The sequence below is a fragment of the Schistocerca serialis genome, chromosome 3 (assembly GCF_023864345.2).
Source record: "Schistocerca serialis cubense isolate TAMUIC-IGC-003099 chromosome 3, iqSchSeri2.2, whole genome shotgun sequence".
Taxonomy (NCBI): Eukaryota; Metazoa; Arthropoda; class Insecta; order Orthoptera; family Acrididae; genus Schistocerca; species Schistocerca serialis.
In genome coordinates this window covers 725,668,206-725,680,296 of record NC_064640.1, presented here as the reverse complement: position 1 = coordinate 725,680,296, position 12,091 = coordinate 725,668,206, and the positions used below count along the sequence as shown (strand labels likewise).

The window sequence follows — 12,091 nt, the reverse complement described above, 5'->3', positions numbered from 1 at the left end:
CTTCTGCCTTTAAAAAAACTCATCATTTCTTACAATAATTCTGTAATATTTGGTTGTGTTGGTAATTTCCTCACTTTGCTTATGGAGATATCTTCAGCTTCCATATAATTGCTGTAATTTCATTTTACCTAATGGTAGATGGTCTTGGGCAGAGATTAATTTATTAATTGTGACAGGAAATTGGTCTTATTTGGTTTTTAAATGCAGACATAATGATCTGTCTATGACAGATTATTGTACTACTAACCAGCATGCATTAACCAGTATCCAGTGCTTGTTGTTTACTACCCTGGAAAGGTGACCCACAAATCTGCAGTATTTTTGTTATTTTCATTGCAGTGAGTCAAATTTCTATTGAATTTGTTGTATTTTATGACAAGAAAAGAGCTACCTATGATTATTATGTGACATGTTTTTAAGTCCTGTACGACATCACAACTCTTTATCAAAATATTATATGGTTGTCATTGTGTGCTATAGAATAACAGGTCTTTCCATTTTCCTTTTTTACCTTAGTTGTTGAGAAGTTACAGAAGTTTATGGTAACAGAGGATTTTTCCCAACATTCTTTTGATTTTGTATTTGAAACTGACCTTATAAATTCCCCAGATGATTCTTTTTAAGAGTACCATATTGTAGTTGCATAAACTATGGTGTACAAATGCAGTGATAGGAACCATAGTAATAAATCAGCACAACAAACTATTTTTGTTATTTTAATAACACATCACCATCATCTCATTTTATGTACCGCATTAATGGATCCTATTAACCCACCAGTATCATACTTCATCAGCAGGTGTCAACATTCCCAGTATTTATATCTGCTGGTGAATCTCAACATTATTGTACTGGATGAGGTTAATCCACACTTTAATCAGATCATCCAAAGGGCAATGAACTGTCAGGAGGAATGATGGGTTCTGTATTACCATGTGGCCATCTAGATTTTAGTTTTCAATTACTGCCATTTATTAACTAAGACAAAGGCTGTCATGATTTATTTTCAAAGAATGCAAGTAATTTTCTTACTCATTTTTACCCTATTCAGGTTTTGCCCCATCTCTAATGACTTTACTGTAAATAGTCATTCAATCCTAATGTTCCTTCCTATTTCCCTAAGATCAATATACAACAGTTTATGAATATCTTAATTCATGATCTCATATTACCATCAACAGTTGCAAGAAATTCAGAGTGGTGTGTTATTCAGCCCAACACAATAATAGTAGTAAATTGCCTATTTTAAATGCATTTTAATCTGTTGCTTTCCAGATCAAAAAATATTTATATTAAATAACCTACCTCATCAATAGCTCAAAATCTTAAACATGGCCGTGAAACAGCAACTGTGTAATTCAGAACAGATCGAAAAATCAGCCAAAAGCATCACCCTCTGTAGACCAGTTTTTCCTGCTCGCTTGAGCCTGTATATTTCTAGCAATTGAATTAGTCTCTGGCATAAAGTATATGTAATTTATGCATGTATTTTATTTTGAGACACCTATTCTGTTTATATGATAACAAGAGCCTCTACCTGTGGGCATTTACTGAGTAGTCTTTCTACAGTACGTTACATGTAATCTCACGTTATGTAAAGCCATGGCTTGTGGTAACTCTTGTTTCACCAATTTCATTTATGACAAGAGGAGCTCAGCTTCATCTAATCAATTGGTGCATCATGTGATGTAATAAATGACTACATTTACTTCAGAAATGTTTTTCTATTAATATTTTTTTTCTGTTAGTAAAAATCATTTTGTAACTGCTGTACACATTTTTAGTGCCAATGTTTCTGAAGAAGATACTTTTACAAATATCGAAACCATGATCAAGGGATAATAAACCTTTATTTGCAATTGGTTGGCTGATTTTTCATATCAATATATACTGTTCTGGAGCTAAAGTACAACATAGCACAATTTAATATAAGACAGTTGACTGTTGTATCTCTTCAAGGCTGTTAACACCGCATAATCCGCCCTATCACCCATAGCAACTTTTGTCTGATGCATTTTTGTCAATCACTAAAAGTTCTCATGTTAATCTTGCTATCTGTTTTACATGCTTCACTCAATGTTTAAAAATCAGACAAAAAAGTAAGAATAATGAAAATGACCAACTCAGTTAACAAATATACCTACTTAATGTCCAAAACTGGAAAATTACAGTTTGGCATACATTATTATATGCAGCTTAGGTAATAACAATTGGAAGGCAGCACTTACGCAAACTGCATGAAAAAGAGAGCAAAATGCAAACGATGGCATCTATTAAACTGAAATAAAAGTAGCAAAGAGAATCTTAAGAGACAGGCTATGTACACTAGGCGATCAAAAGCTGATTCCGATAAGCAAACAACAAAGGCATGACCTTACTGAATCTTTTTGTGTACTGTAAATAGAGAGAGCCAAAAACCAAACAGGACTTACAGTAAGATCAGCGATACCACTTCAAATGCTTTTTTTTCCTCACTATTTATGGTCTGGAAAGAAACCACTGTGCAATGCACAAAATTCATGTAAGCAAATGGGGCAAATGACTACTCAGCCAGAATACCAAAGTGTTAGTGAAAAATGTTTTCTCTAGAATTCAGAAATGTTACACAATTTCTTCACCAACTACAAAGGAGACCTACAGAATATTATTCCTACCTACTTATTGAGGTGCAGCAGCAGTATCACACAAAGAAACATTGATTACACAAGAAAGTGTTCAGAGAGGAGCAGCTGTAATAACAACTACAGGAGATGAAACAACACAGCCAGAAATTGATAAAAAATGAAACAGTGAGAGTGACAGCATATTCAGCTAATGAAAGATCTACATCATCAGATGATCTACCCCCAAAGAAGATGCAAGTTGCTTTTAAAAAGAAACTGCTCATTGAGGAAAATGTATGTTTGAGAAAGATGGTATCAATAACTGTTGCTTAGAACCTTTGAAAAAGTCAGAAAAACAACCTGACTTTGAAATTTGTCCTATAGAACGAACCTCATTAAAAACATTCATTGTATGCCTCTTCAGTAGGCCAAATTCAAACATAAATATATTCATTACAATGAAATGAATACCCCTATCTGTATACAGGCGTTGATATAAGTCAACAGGGACAGTTGAAAATGTGTGCCCTGACTGGGACTCAAACCCAGGATCTCCTGCTTACATGGCAGATGCCCTATCCACTTGAGCCACCAAGGACACAGAGGATAGTGTGATGGCAGGGACTTATCTCTGGTATGCCTCCTGTGAGACCCACATTCCCAACTTATTGTCCCACACTATATTCATAGTGCCCCTGCCCACTATACTCATTACTCACAGTTTTTTGCTGATTCCTGTAAGAGTTCTGGCATTGTTTGTGCATCCCCACAAAAGGAGAAGATGGTCAAGTGACCGGTGAGCTTTAACTACATATATATATATATATATATATATATATATGAAGATGGTATATGTTCTTTCGGACATGTCCAAAAGAACAGATACCATCTTTATACACTCCTGGATATTGAAATAAGAACACCGTGAATTCATTGTCCCAGGAAGGGGAAACTTTATTGACACATTCCTGGGGTCAGATACATCACATGATCACACTGACAGAACCACAGGCACATAGACACAGGCAACTGAGCATGCACAATGTCGGCACTAGTACATTGTATATCCACCTTTCGCAGCAATGCAGGCTGCTATTCTCCCATGGAGACGATCGTAGAGATGCTGGATGTAGTCCTGTGGAACAGCTTGCCATGCCATTTCCACCTGGCGCCTCAGTTGGACCAGCATTCGTGCTGGACGTGCAGACCGCGTGAGACGACGCTTCATCCAGTCCCAAACATGCTCAATGGGGGACAGATCCGGAGATCTTGCTGGCCAGGGTAGTTGATTTACACCTTCTAGAGCACGTTGGGTGGCACAGGATACATGCGGACGTGCATTGACCTGTTGGAACAGCAAGTTCCCTTGCCGGTCTAGGAATGGTAGAACGATGGGTTCGATGACGGTTTGAATGTACCGTGCACTATTCAGTGTCCCCTCGACGATCACCAGTGGTGTACGGCCAGTGTAGGAGATCGCTCCCCACACCATGATGCCGGGTGTTGGCCCTGTGTGCCTCGGTCGTATGCAGTCCTGATTGTGGCGCTCCCCTGCACAGCGCCAAACACGCATACGACCATCATTGGCACCAAGGCAGAAGCGACTCTCATCGCTGAAGACGACACGTCTCCATTCGTCCCTCCATTCACGCCTGTCGCGACACCACTGGAGGCGGGCTGCACGATGTTGGGGCGTGAGCGGAAGACGGCCTAACGGTGTGCGGGACCGTAGCCCAGCTTCATGGAGACAGTTGCGAATGGTCCTCGCCGATACCCCAGGAGCAACAGTGTCCCTAATTAGCTGGGAAGTGGCGGTGCGGTCCCCTACGGCACTGCGTAGGATCCTACGGTCTTGGCGTGCATCCGTGCATCGCTGCGGTCCGGTCCCAGGTCGACGGGCACGTGCTCCTTCCGCCGACCACTGGCGACAACATTGATGTACTGTGGAGACCGCACACCCCACGTGTTGAGCAATTCGGCGGTATGTCCACCCGGCCTCCCGCATGCCCACTATATGCCCTCGCATAAAGTCCGTCAACTGCACATACAGTTCACGTCCACGCTGTCGCGGCATGCTACCAGTGTTAAAGACTGCGATGGAGCTCCGTATGCCACGGCAAACGGGCTGACACTGACGGTGGCGGTGCACAAATGCTGCGCAGCTAGCGCCATTCGACGGCCAACACCGCGGTTCCTGGTGTGTCTGCTGTGCCGTGCGTGTGATCATTGCTTGTACAGCCCTCTCGCAGTGTCTGGAGCAAGTATGGTGGGTCTGACACACCGGTGTCAATGTGTTCTTTTTTCCATTTCCAGGAGTGTATATATAAATATATTTGTTCTCAAACTTGAAGGTAGTCTTGAAGGTGTCTTGAACAAAACAAGGGCTCCTACTGGTGGAAGCAAAGCTGTGAGGACAGGGCGTGAGTTGTGCTTGGGTAGCTCAGTTGGTAGAGCATTTGCCCATGAAAAGCAAAGGTCCAAGTTCGACTCTCGGTCCGGCACACAGTTTTAATCTGCCAGGAAGTTTCATATCAGTGCACATTCTACTGCAGAGTGAAAATCTCATTCAGTGTTACAATTGTTTGAACAACCACTAAACCAGGGCGTTGTTACCTATCGCCAAACAGATGAACACACTAAACCACAGGTCAAGTACTATGTTAGCACTGAAAATCGTGAGATGAAGCCTGCCACACCATTAATTAACTGTGGTACATCAACAGGTGTGCACTGTGTACAATGGCTGCCTGCTGCCATCTCCACCTCCCACCTAACCAGTGCTAGTAATATACTGATCAGTGACACTGTTAATGAACTACAACCCATTCACTTTCATTCTAATGATTCAGTGCATACTGACATTATGGACAGACATACTCCAGAGTACTGCAACTGTTGACCAACAATCGCCACCATGTATGACCACCTTCCACTGCAGAGAACTGATATTTGCAGGTTATTGCAGACAAATCCATCCTACAAGTGACCTACCTATGCCAGACCATGCTTTTCCATGGCCTAAACCTGAAATTTACATTCTATGTTATACCATACATCACCCGGGTGACGTCACACTTGTTAACTGTGTACTGTGCCCGAGGTCACGTCATGACGATGACGTCACATTGACAACAGTCGTGTCATGCTCTGGGTCACACCTGCCACATGAAGTCATTCAAATAGCAGGCATACCATGTCTACCTGCAACAGCACAGGGTTTTCACACCTCGTGAGAACAGCATATCAGTATGGCGAGCCTGACTGCAACTACGAATCACACTGTGTGATCACAAGGACAACATTCAACAGCTGCCGGGTTGGGTGATCTACACTGATGTGCCATCCGCCACCCTGTCCACCACACTGTATTCCTTGCTTCCCCACTACTACACCATCCTTAATGACGCCAATGCACCAGCTGTGACACCCATGCCACATTCTGTGATAACCGGTCATGACTCTCTCATTACCAATACACCTACAGCAACTACCGTGCCACAGCTCCAGCCGCCGCCTTTATCAGTGCCACCAAAAGGTTTTCATGAATCTGCACCATTTACTTCACATGATTACAACCTCATACAGGTCCTGGTCACTCACCACTAGGCAGATTACCGCCACCCACACACCGAGTTACATCTGCCACCGCTACAAGTTGATTCCCTGCAAGAATGGTTCACACTCTGCGAGTGCATGATGCAGTTGGCCAGGATCACAGATGACTGTGACAAGTTTTTGGTGCTATTGAACCACCTCCCTACCAACACCAATCTTACCTGTGATGTCCTACTGTATGCACCAACCACTGGCAGATATGAGACAGCGAAGATGCTCATACTGCAATGCCTATCGTATTCACCTGAACAACAACTCCATCGCTGAGAATTAATACTACCCTAGGTCCACTGGTCCAACACCAGCCCCATGACCTTGTCCCTCACAAACTAAAGGTGGCCGAGGCCATGATCAAGGAACTGTTACATGAGGGCACCATTAGGCCATCACACAGTGTGTGCGCCTCACTGACTACAATGACAATGGAAAAAGATAAAATGTGGTGCATGTGCAGAGACTACAGACATTTGAACGTGCACACCATCACTGATAGTTAGCCCATTCCCAATATTCAGGAATTCTTCCGGCAACTGGCTAGTGCAACCATACTTAGCGTGATCGACTCTAAAAGAGATAGTTGGCAGATCCCAATGGCCATGAAGGACATCACAAAGACTGCAATAATTACTCCCTTTGGCCTATTTGTTCCTCTTTATGCACTTCAGACTAAAGAACGTAGCCCAGACTGGCCAGTGGTTCATTGACGGGTTGTTTTTTTACCATGCTCTTTTGCTATTGTTATTTGGATGATGTACATATATTCTTAGAAACAACTCAAGGTCATGAGAAACACCTGCAAGTAGTATTCAACAAACTAGCAGAGCGGGCTGTTGTTGTCAATGAGGACAAATGCCAACTCTGGCAAAAATGTGTTACATTCATAGGCCAGCTCGTCAACACTTCGAGCATCCATCCCACCCCAGAAAACAGAGATGAAGTATACACCTACCATCAAGAATGGACTATCAAAAGTTCCACCTTTTCTTAGGGGTAATTAATTTTTAATACAACAACTCCCCCATGCCACAGAGACACTCGTCCTGCTCACAGAGTCACTCTGTGGCAAGAACACATCAGGCAAACATAAGCTCACTTGTATTCCTGATTTGCAAGGAACTTTCGAGAACATCAAAACAGAGCTGGCTCAGATTACCCCTCTGGCACTTTCATCCATGGACACTCATGTGGTTATGATAGCCGACACCAACGACCGAGCGATTGGGGCAGTGCTACAATAGGAAGTCCCCAGTGCAACCCAACCCCTATGGCTTTTCTTGTGGAAACTTACTGACTCCCAGAATATGTGGTCAACTTTTGACTGTGAGCTTTTGACGATATACAAAGTGATTCAATACTTCCCACATGACATTGAGGGCTGTCAGCTTACTATCTACACAGACGCTGTTAAATACCTGCCACCCAATACATCCTCTTGACAATTCTGCCACCTGAACTTGATTTCAAAATATACCAATATACTACAGACTTACACTATGTATGAGGGAGCAGACAACATGCTGGCTGACTTCGTCTCATGACTCGCTGCCACATCGGCACACCATTACTTTGACCAACTATTGGAGGCACAAGCAACTGACACCAACTTTCAAAACCTGCTATCTGGACACACAACAGGCCTCCAGCTCAAGAAGTGCACCATTGCAGGCACAACAAAACTAGTTTGCTGCAACGTATCCCATGGTAGACAATGACCTGTCATCCCACAGAACTTCAGGAAGACAGTTTTCGACCTCCTCTACAACTTGTCTCACCCCGGAGTATGCCCGACACTAAAACCGATAACAGATAGTTTCTTTTGGACTAACATTAACAGGGACAGCACTGCATGGACGAGAGCCTGCAACCAATGCCAATGGGCCAAGACAGAACGTCATGCATAGCCACCCCTCGGGAAATTTTCCAGCCTGAAGGGCTGTTTGTTACATGTCCACATAGACCCGGTGGGGCCCCTCCCACATTCAGACAGATACAAGTACATGTTCCATAGACAGGACAACTTGATGGGTGGAGGCCACACTCTGACTGATAACTCAGTTGACACCGTCGCCCAAGCTTTCATCACATTATGGACTGCACACTTTGGCTGCCCAGAGTCCCTGACAACAGACCAGGGCCAGCAGTTTTAGTTGACACTGTTCTCTGAGCTCTGCCACCTCTGTGGGTGCCACCAGTTACACACAATGGCCTCCCATCCCCAGTCCAATGAACTTGTGGAACAGTGGCACTGCACTCATACACCACAACCAAAAGTGGACAGAGGCTCTCCCCTGGTTGCTGCTGGGCATACGAGCTGCCTACAAAGATGATCTGGGTGCCCCGCTTGCAGAGGTGCTCTATGGGGAACCAATCACCCTCCCAACAGAGTTTGTACCACAAACCACCGACCCTGTGGATGTCAACCTAGTAAAACATGTCAGGAACCACATCCACCACATCCACATCCCATCGCCATCCCACCACAACAAACCAACCATCTTTGAGCACAAGTACCTCCAATCATGTACACATGTCATGCTCAGGTGCAAATTAAACAATAGACAGTCAGGCTATAGCATGGTCTTGAGGTCATTAGAGCACTGCACGCCCCTTCCACCTACGATTGACTCAGCAGGTCTGAAATCTACTCTTTCTTTGGACGGCTACCTGCTCTTGTCGGCCCCAGAGAATTTTATAATACTGGATGGCGCACTAACAGCCACCAACACCTCAATGGACATCGCCACTGTGCCAATGGCACCACTGCTTGACATCACAGGCCAGCCACACTTTACAGGCACCCAGGTACCTGGCAGACTACAATATGTTGGCATTACCCATCACCAGCAGGACAACACATAATGATGTACACTAGTCACCATGCTGCACTCTGGTGATTTGAGGGGGGGGGGGGTCCTCTGGGGGGATTTAGAAGCACTCTATCCCCCAATAACATCGCTGCCCTACCACAGCAAGAACAACTGTATCTTTGCCAGATGAGTTTTCTGTAGTACATGTTCTATGTTAAACGCATTGTGTATACGTTGCAAGAATAAAAGTACTCATATTAAGTGCTAAGAGTGCGAGTGATCACATCATTGTAATTACAACGACTGCTCCCCATTACATACACAGTTATTAAAAAACCAGTTATCAATGACAGTATGAAACTTACGAATAGCCTTAGGAGATAGAAATTGTTTTTAATGACAAGGTTGGAACAAAATCAGAGGCAAGACAAAGGAGCAGTATGCAGGAATGTTAGTAGTGCTTGCTGTCCATTCCGAAGTTTCAGTCACAGAGGATTATCAGGGGGAACTATTAGTATAGTTTGTTTTGACAACTAACCAAGCTTTTTGAAGAAAAACTAGAAAAATGCAACAGGGATCTGAATAACATTTTGGGAGGGGGCGGGGTAGAACTGAGGCATTAAAAAGCAAACCAAATGAAGATTTGATTGGTAGGATTTAAACAATAAAAAGTGATAGGGGTGGTAAAATCACTGCTAAAAATGACAAGTTAAAGGAATTGAGGAATGAAATTTGGAGACTGGCATTCAAGTGCCTGAAACAATAGGGAATCTTAATAAATATAAATTAGTTGCACACTCAGGGGACAAATGAATCAATGTACAGATTGATTCTCTTATACGTGAAGTGACTGAAATTAAAACAAAATTGTCCTGATAAAGTTGAGAAATTTGGAAAACTTTTGAAATAATGCACAATGTGATGAAACAAGAAGGCTAGGTATTAAGATCAGAAATGGATCAAAATGACAATAATCTTGAATGTAAAATTAATAACTTGAAAAGTAGGTAGTTAATGATAAAGTTGTTGCACTAGAGAAAGTTGTAATGTAATTCCATGTGATTGTAAAGTAGTTTATATTCTTAGAAAACTATCTGAATTGGAGGAAAATTTTGTAACTAGAAGTTTCAGTAGTAACAGTAGTGGGATGAGCACCAATGTGCCAATTAAAAGTTTTAGAGGAAATAATAACCTTAACATAGTTGACTTTTCTCAACATTTTTGTCATAATTTTGATAGTTGTTTGACTGATTTGCTTAAGATAAAGTTTGTAAAAGAGTCTTTGGATGAGGAAGCACTCTCTTGGACTAACCAATATATTCATGCAGAAATGACATATTGTGCTTTTGAAAACAGCTTTCTGAATAAATTGTCAGAAACTGAACATGCTTGTATCAAAAGTTAATTCATAAATGGACCAATTAGTGAGAAGTGAATGGCAACATGAAAGATTTTTGAGAGAAGCACCTGAGAAAATTAAAAATCCTAGATCAATCATTTTATGAGCTTACGCAAAAAGGTGTATGAAAGAGCAGATTACCAAGGAACGTGCAACAGGGTTTAGTTTATGGGGCAGACGATTCTGTTTTGGTTTCTGACATATGTAGATAAACTGGATAGGGGATTAGAGAGAAATTATGTACATAGTCTTTAATCAGAATTTCCATAGTGTGACTCAGCGCAAGAGTGGGTAATTACAGAAGGAAACGGGGAAGAAATTATCTGTATAATTATGAGGGAAGACATCAGAAAAGTGATCCACATTCGAATGACAGAAATATTAATGAGAAAGAATACAAGAAAATTTAAACAGATCATTGGAAGGAAACGCCAAACCATTTAACTACAGTAGATATGAAAATAGGGGTAATGATGAGGTACAAGAGGGATCCCCCAACTGAGATCTAGTCACTTTGGTGTGGGGAAAAATAGAAGAAATCAGGCTAATTATCACAAAAGAATTATGAGAGAAGGATAAACTTTGAACCATACAAGCAACAAGATAAAGACAGGAATAGATATCCCATGAATAGATTAAGTTTCGATAGGAAATTTTGGGAAACAATGGGCATTGGTATATGTGGGGAAAATCAGGACTAGGTTACACAGAAGAGTGCAGTGGTATCCCATTACAAACTGACTTCAGAGTCATACAGAGCAACAGAAATTGGAGATGTCACCAGCACAAGTCACTGGGTCATAAACCTTTGATGGAGCAATATGGAGGAGGAGATGAGGCAGGAGATGCTGTATGCACGTCCACACCTGAGTGCAGACCATGAACAAGCTCCTAAGCAGTCAGTTCATCAGTGCATCTGATGATCGCAATGTGGTTGCTCACTGAAATACTGTGCTCACTGGACACTGATGTCTGGCCATTCACCTGTAAACTACATAAGATAAAGTTGAAGATCCACAAGAAAAGGACTATCTGCAACATTCTATGTCATCCTGTACCACTGGTCATAGGAAAGCAGCATCTTGAGTAGGGATTTGCTGTCCTTTGTGTGGACTGCTAAAACACCACAACACAAACATTTGTGTCTGGAGTGGTGCTGTACCAGGTAGTTTTGACTGCTGATGAAAACTGTCAAATTCTGTTCAGTGATGAATCGTGCTTCTGCACTACCCTAGATGACCATTGTCAGCAAGTATGGTGGCTACCTGAGAAATAAGCCAATTCTTCCCATTTCTTAGAGAGGCACAGTGGTGTTCCTCCTGGTGTGTGACATGTGTGGTACATATGCAGTTGGAGTGATATTGCACCCCTAATATGTCTAGATATCACTCTGACAGGTGACATGTACATAAGCATCCTGTCTGACCACCTGCATCCATTCATGACCATTGTGCATTCTTACAGACTTGGTCAATTCCAGCAGAACAATGCAGCACACCACATAAAAAGAATTGCTACAGAGTGTCTCCAGGAACATTCTTCTGATTTCAAACACTTGCACTGATCACTAAACTCCCCAGACATGAACAGTCTTGAGAGTATCTGGGATGCCTCGCAATGTGCTGTCCAGAGGAGATCTCCACCCCTTAGTCCCCTTAGAGATTTAT

The 12,091-nt window shown here is 42.4% G+C and overlaps 1 protein-coding gene across 3 annotated transcripts in view; it reads right to left on the bottom strand.

Annotated features, from left to right (window-relative positions):
• Positions 1-12,091, bottom strand: part of LOC126470586 (uncharacterized) — a 95,332-nt gene that overhangs the window by 28,747 nt on the left and 54,494 nt on the right. The window lies entirely within an intron of this gene.